Here is an 8,563-nt window from a genome sequence, read left to right on the forward strand (position 1 = left end):
CACTCCATTCCATTCCATTCCACTCCAATCCACTCCACACCTTTCCAATACATTCCATCCCATTCCTTTCTACTCCATTCCATTCCACTCCACTCCACTCCATTCTGCTCCACTCCACTCCTTTGCATTTCATACTTTCCCGTTCCACTCGATTCCACTTGAATCCACTCCACTCCACTCCTCTCCACTCCTGTCCACTCCATTCCATTCCATTCCATTCCATTCCTTTCTTTCGAAATTATCTCACTCTGTCACCCTGGCTGGGGAGTGCAGTGGCACAATCTCAGCTCACATTTCATTTCACCATTCCAATCCATTCCCTTCCACTCTACTCCATGCCAATCCACTCTCATCTACTCCACTCCACTCCACTCTCTTCCATTCCTCTCCATTCTACTCCACTCCACTCGTCTCCCCTCCACTCCACTACACTCTTCTCCATTCCATTCCACTCCATTCTATTCCATTCCTTTCTTTCAACAGGATCTAACTCTGCCACCCTGGCTGGAATGCAGTGGCTCAATCTCAGCCCACATTACATTTCAACATTCAATTCCATTCCATTCCATTCCATTCCATTCCATTCCATTCCATTCCATTCCATTCCATTCCATTCCATTCCCTTCTTCTCCATTCCACACCACTCCACTCCAATCCAATCCACTCCTCTCCATCACATTTCCTCCCATTCTATTCCACTTCATTCCACTCAACTCCACTCCACTACAATCCATTCCATTCCATTCCATCCCATTTCATTCCACCTCACTCCCCTCCTCGCTGCTCCACTTCAAAGCATTCCACCCCATTGCCGTCCATTCCATCCCATTGCATTCCATTCATTCCTTCAACATGATCTTACTCTGTCACCCAGGCTGGAGAGCAGTGTCAAAATCTCAGCTAACATTTTATTTCACCATTCCACTCCATTATATTCCATTCCATTCCAATCCATTCCATTCCACTCCACTCCAGTCTACTTCATTCCACTCCACTCCAGTCCGTTCCATTCCACTCCACCCCATTACACTACACTCTTCTGCAATAACCTCCACCCTGTTCTATCCGTTCCATGCCACTCCATTCCACTCCACTTCCCTCCAATCCCCTACACTCATCTCAACTCCACTCCACTCCATTCTATTCAATCCCATTCCATTCCACTGCATTCCGCTCCACTCCACTCCACTACACTCAAATCCAGTCCACTCCACCCCACTCCACTCCATTCCATTCCTTTCCAATCCATTCCATTCCATTCTTTTCTTTCGAGGAGATCACACTCTCTCATCCAGGCTGGAGTGTATTGGCACAAACCCAGCTCACATTTCATTTGACAATTCCAGTGCATTCCATTTCATTCCAACCCACTCTGATCCATTCCATCCCACTCGACTACATTACACTACACTCCATTCCACCCCATTCCATTGCATTCTATTCCTTTCTTTCGACCGTATCTCACTCTGTCACCCAGGCCAGAGTGCAGTGGCACAATCTCAGCTCACATTTCATTTTACCACTCCATTCCATTCCATTCGACTCCATTCCGTTCCACTCCACTCCACTCCAATCCACTCCACAACATTCCTTCCCTTTCAATTCTACTCCATTCTTCTCTGCTCATCTCCACTCCAATCTACTCCACTCCATTGCTCTCCACTTAATTCCTCTCCAATCCATTCATTTCCCTTCCATTCCATTCCACTCCATTCCATTCCATTCCTTTCTTTACAGAGAATCTCACTGTGTCACCTCGTCAGGTTTGCAGTGGCACAATCTCAGCTCACGTTTCAATGCACCTTTCCATTCCATTCCATTCCATTCCATTCTATTCCATTCCATTTAACTCCACTCTACTCCACTCAACTCTATTCCACTCCAATCCTCTCCACTCCATTCCATACCACTCCACTCCAGTCCAATCCATTACACTCCATTCCACTCCACTCGACTCCACTTCATGCCATTCCATCCCATTCCATTCCACTCCATTCCACTCCACTCCTCTGTATTCCACTCCACTCCATTCCTTTCCATCCTATTGCAATTCACTCCCTTCCACTCCCCTCCACTCGACTCCTTTCCACTGCACTCCACTCTATTCCATTCCATTCCATTTCACTCCATTCGATTCCATTCATTTCTTTCAACAGGGTCTCATTCTGTCACCCAGGATGGAGTACAGTGGCACAATCTCAGCTCACATATCCTTTCACCATTCCATTCCATTCCAATCCACCCAACTCGACTCCACTCCATTCCACTCCATTCCATTCCATTCCACTCCATTCCACTCCACTCTACTACACCCCTCTACACTACACCCCACTCCAACCTAGTCCATTCCATTCCATCCCCTCCCAATTCGTCTCCATTCCACTGTACTCCACTCAACCCCACTCCACTCCATTCCCCTCCACTCCATTCCTCTCCACTCCACTCATTTCCATTCCATACCTTGCCATTCCACTCAATTCCATCACACTCCACACCACTCCACGGCACTCCACTCTAATCCATTCCATCCCAATCCTTTCCACTCCATTTCACTCCACTCCACTCCATTCCATTCCATTCCATTCCACTCCATTCCAATAAATTCCTTTCTTTTGACAGGTTCTCACCCTGTCAACAAGGCTGGAGTGCAGTGGCACAAACCAAGCTAACATTTTATTTGACCATTCCGTTGCATTCCATTCCATTTCATTCCAACCCACTCTAATCCTTTCCACCCCACTCCACTCCACTCCACTAAATTAGATTCCAATCCTTTCTTTCGACAAGGTCTGACTTTGTCACCCAGGCTGTAGTACACTGGCAGAATCTCAGCTCAAATTTCATTTCACCATTCCATTCCATTCCGTTCCATTCCATTCCATTCGACTCCATTCTGTTCCACTCCACTCCACTCCAATCCACTCCACCCCATTCCTTCCTTATAGATTCCACTCCATTCCTATCCACTCAAATCCACTCCTATCCACTCCACTGCTCGCCTATCCACTTCACTCCACTCCAATCCACTCCGCTCCAATCCATTCATTTCCATAACATTCCATTCCACTCCATTCCATTCCATTCCTTTCTTGGGACAGGATCTCAATCTGTCACCCTCTCAGGTGTGCAGTGGCACAATCTCAGCTCACGTTTCATTTCACCTTTCTATTCCATTCAATTCCATTCCATTCCATTCAATTCTATTCCATTCCATTCCACCCCAGTCTACTCCACTCAATTCCACTCCACTCCAATCCTCTCCACTCCACTCCACCCCAAACCACTCCACTCTGCTCCAGTCCAATCCCCTACACTCCATTCCACTCCACCCCACTCCGTTTCATTCCGTTCCATCCCATTCCATTCCACTCCATTCCACTCCACTCCTCTGCATTCCACTCCACTCCATTCCATTCTATCCTATTCCAATCCATTCCATTCCACTCCCCTCCACTCCACTGCATTCCACTCCACTCCACTCTATTCCATTCCATTCCACTCCATTCCATTCCATTCCATTCCTTTCTTTCAACAGGGTCTCTCTCTGTCACCCAGGGTGGAGTACAGTGGCAGAATCTCAGCTAACATTTCATTTCACCGTTGCATTCCATTCCAATCAACCCCCTCGACTCCACTCCACTCCACTCCATTCCACTCCATCCTATTCCATTCCACTCCATTCCATTCCTCTCCACTACAACACACTCCAGTACACCCCACTCCAATCTAGTCCATTCCATTCAATCCACTTCAAATTCCACTCCATTCCACACCACTCCACTCCACTCCATTCGACACCACTCCATTCCACTACACTCCACTCCACTCATTTCCATTCCATAACTTACCATTCCACTCGATTCCACCCCACTGATCACCACTCCACTCCACATCACTGCATTCCATTCCATCCCATTCCATCCCACTCCATTTCATTCCACTCCACTCCATTCCATTCCATTCCTTTCCATTCCACTCCATTCCGTTCAATTCCTTTCTTTTGACAGGAACTCACTCTATCAACCAGGGTTCAGTGCAGTGGCACAAGCTCAGCTCAAATTACATTTCACCATTCCTTTCTACTGCATTCCATTCCATTTCACTCCACTCCACTACACTCCCATTCCATCCCATTCCATTCCACTCCATTCTATGCCTTTCCACTCCACTCCACTCCACTACACTACACTCCATCCCATTCCATCCCATTCCATCCCACTCCATTCAACTCCATTCCACTCCACTTCTCTCCATTCCATTCGGTCCCATTCCATTCCTCTCCATTCCACTACACTCCACTCAATTCAACTGCATTCCATTGCATTCCATTCCACTCCATTCCCCTCCGCTCCACTCCACTCCATAGCACTGTACTCCACTCCTCTCTATTCCATTCCATTGCATTCCATTCCATCCCATTCCAATCCGTTCCCTTACATTCCACTCCATTGCATTCCTTTTGTTTCTTTCGACAGGATCTTCACCCAGACTGGAGTGCAGTGGCACATCTGCAGCTCACATTTCATTTCACCATTCCTTTCCATTGCATTCCATTCCGTTCCGATGCATTCCATACCATCCTGTTCCCTTCCATTCCATTCCATTCTATTCCACTCCACTCCACTCCACTCAACTACACTACACTCCATTCCATCCCATTCCATTCCACTGCAGTCCACTCCACTCCACTTCATTCCATTCCATTCCATTCCAATACAATCCATTTCATTTCTATCTTTAGACATGATCTCACTCTGTCACCGAGGTTAGAGTCTATTGGCACATTCTCAGCTCACATTTCATTTCACCATTCCATTCCATTCCAATCCTTTCCATTCCATTCCACTACATTCCACTGCACTCCACTCCACTCTACTCCATTCCATTTCACTTTACTGCATTCTACTCCATTGCATTCCATCCCATTCCATTCCACTCCATTCCGCTCCACTCCACTTGACTACACTACATTAAATTCCATTGCATCCCATTCCATTCCACGTCATTGCACCCCACTCCACTCCAGTACCCTCTAAACCACTATATTCAATTTAATCCCACCCCTTTCCACTCCATACCACTCTACGCCACTCCATTCCATTCCATTCTATTCCATTCCAGTACACACCACTCCACTGCACTCCACTCCACTCCTTCCCATTCCGTTCCACTCCATTCCACTCCATTCCACTCCACTCCACTCCATTCCATTCCATTCCCTTCCATTCCGATCCATTCCATTCCACTCAATTCCAATCAACTTTTTTCTTTCGACAGGATCTCACTATGTCAGTCAGACTGGAGTGAAGTGGCAAAATCTCAGCTCACATTTCATTTCACCATTCCATTACATTACATTATGTTCCCTTCCATTCGTATCCATTCCATTCCACACTATTCCACTCCACTTCACTGCACTCCTCTCCATTCCATTCCATCCTATTTCATCCCATCGCATTCCACTTTTCTCTGCTCCTCTGCCCTCTGGTCCACTATATTCCATCCCATCCCATTCCTTTCCACTCTATTCCACTCCATTCTACTCCACTCCACTTCAATCCATTCCCTTCCAGTACACACCAATCCATGCCACACCTCTCTTCTTCACTCCATTCCATTTCATTCCATTTCATTCCATTCCGTTCTACTCCACTCCACTCCAGTCCTATCCACTCCATTGCATTCTATTCCATTCCATTCCACTACATTCCACTCGAATCCACTCCACTCCAGTCCACTCTTCTTCAACCCATTCAAATCCATTCCATCCCATTCCATTCCATTCCACTCCACTCCTCTCTATTCCATTCCACTCCATTCCATTCCATTCCTTTCCATTCCATTCCATTCCACCTCATTTTATTCCAATACACTCCACTCCACTCCAATCCACTCCACTCCAATCCATCCCATGCCTTTGAATTCCATTCCACTCCACTCCCCTACACCACTGAATTCCATTTCATTCCATTCCATTCCAATCCATTCTATTCCATTCTTTTGACCAGATTTCACTCTGTCACCCAGGCTGGAGAGCAGTGGCACAATCTCAGCTCACATTTCATTTCACAATTCCATTCCATTCCACTCCACTCCATTCTATTCCATGCAATTTCACTCCACTGAACTCCACTCCAATCAACTCCACTCCACTCCACTCCATTCCATTCCATCCCATTCTATTCCACTCCACTCCAGTCCAGTACATTCTATTCCATCCCATTCTACTCTTCTCCATTCCACTCCACCCCACTGCACTCCACTCCACTCCATTCCATTCGATCCCATTCCATTCCACTCCATTACACTCCACTACACTCCATTCCAATCTGTTCCACCCCACTCCATTCCACTCCACTCCACTCCACTTCTATGTAATCCACTGCACTCCACTCCATTCCACTCCATTCCATTCGATTCCAATCCATGCTACTCCAGTCCCACCAAATCCACTCCACTCCTCTCCACCCCAGGCTATTCCATCCCATTCCATTCCACTCCATTCCACTCCACTCCACTCCACTCCATTTAATTCCCTTCCATCCTTTTCCATTCCCCCATTCCATTCCACTCCACTCCACTCCACTCCACTGCATTCCTCTCCAATCCATTCCTCTCCTACCCATCCATTCCACTCAATTTCACTCCACTCCACTCTACTCCGTTTCATTCAATTTCCTACCAGTGCACTCCACTCCACTCCACTTAACCCCATTCCATTCCATTCCACTCCAGTCTTCTCCACTACACTCCAATCCACCCCATTCCATCCCATTCCATTCCACTCCACTACACTCCACTACACTCCACTTCTCTGCACTCCATTCCATCTCATTGCATTCCACTCCATTCCACTCCACTCCACTCCCATCCTCTCAACTCCAGTACACTCCACTCCAGTCCATTCCACTCCACTCCACTCCATTCCACTCCATTCCTTTTCGCTCCATTCCATTCCATTCCTTTATTTCGACCGGATCTCACTATGTCACCCAGTCTGTAGTGCAGTGGCAGAATCTCAGCTCACATTACATTTCATCTTTCCATTCCATTCCATTCCATTCCGTTACAGTACTTTTCACTCCACTCCACTCCTCTCCACTCCATTCCACTCCACTCCAATCCACTCCACTCCATTCCCCTACACTCTATTCCATTCAATTCCATTCTTTTCCACTCCATACCACTCCTTTCATTTCTTTCAACAGGATCTCACTCTGTCACCCTGGCAAGAGTGCAGTGGCACAATCTCAGCTGACATTTCTTTTCACCATTCCATTCCATTGCATTCCATCTCATTACATTCCATTGCACTCCATTCCATTGCATTCCCTTCCATTCCATTCCATTCCACTCCAATCCACGCCACTCCTCCTCACTGCATTCCGTTCCATTCCATTCCACTCCAACCTACTCCACCCCACGGAACTCAACTCCACTACACTGCATTCCATTCCATCCCACTCCACTCCACTGCAGTCCACTCCATTGCATTCCGTTCCATTCCATTCCATTCCACTCCAATGCACTCCACTCCACTCTACTACATTACACTACACCCCATCCCATTCCAACCCATTCCATTCCACTCCATTCAACTCCATTCTACTCTGCTCCACTCCTCTCCATTTCATTCCATCCCATTCCATTCCTCTCCATTCCACTCCATTCCACTCAATTCAACTGCATTCCATTCCATTTCCTTCCACTCCATTCCCCTCCACTCCACTCCTCTCCATTCCATTCCATTAAATTCCATTCCATTCCATTCCATTCCATTCCATTCCATTCCATTCCATTCCATTCCATTCTGTCCCATCCCATTCCAATCCATTCCCTTCCATTCAACTCCATTGCATTCTCACTCTGTCACCGAGATTGGAGTGTAGTGGCACAACTGCAGCTCACATTTCACTTCACCATTCCTTTCCATTGCATTCCATTCCATTACTTTCCCTTCCATTCCATTCCACTCCACTCCACTCCACTCAACTACACTACCCTTCCTTCCATCCCATTCCATCCCATTTAATTCCACTGCAGTCCACTCCACTCCACTCCACTCCATTCCACTCCACTCCTCTCCATTCCATTCCATTCCATTCCGTTCCATTCCATTCCATTATGTTACATTACATTCCATACCAATACAATGCATTCTATTCCTATCTTTAGACACGATCTCAGTCTGTCATCCAGGTTGAGGTCTATTGGCACAATCTCAGCTCACATTTCATTTCACCATTCCATTCCAATCCATTGCATTCCATTCCACTGTATTGCACTTGACTCCACTCCACTCAACACTACTCCATTCCATTCCACTCCACTCCACTCTACTCCATTCCATTCCATCCCATTCCATTCCACTCGATTCCACTCCACTCCACTCAACTACACTACACTAAATTTCATTGCATCCCATTCCATTCCACCCCTTTGCTCTCCACTCCACTCCACTCCCATCCAAACCACTCTATTGTATTCCATCCCATTCCTTTCCACTCCATTCCACTCTACTCCACTGCACTCCATTCCATTCCAGTACACACTACTCCACTGC

Source organism: Symphalangus syndactylus, chromosome 6 (assembly GCF_028878055.3).
Source record: "Symphalangus syndactylus isolate Jambi chromosome 6, NHGRI_mSymSyn1-v2.1_pri, whole genome shotgun sequence".
In the NCBI taxonomy this organism is placed as follows: domain Eukaryota; kingdom Metazoa; phylum Chordata; class Mammalia; order Primates; family Hylobatidae; genus Symphalangus; species Symphalangus syndactylus.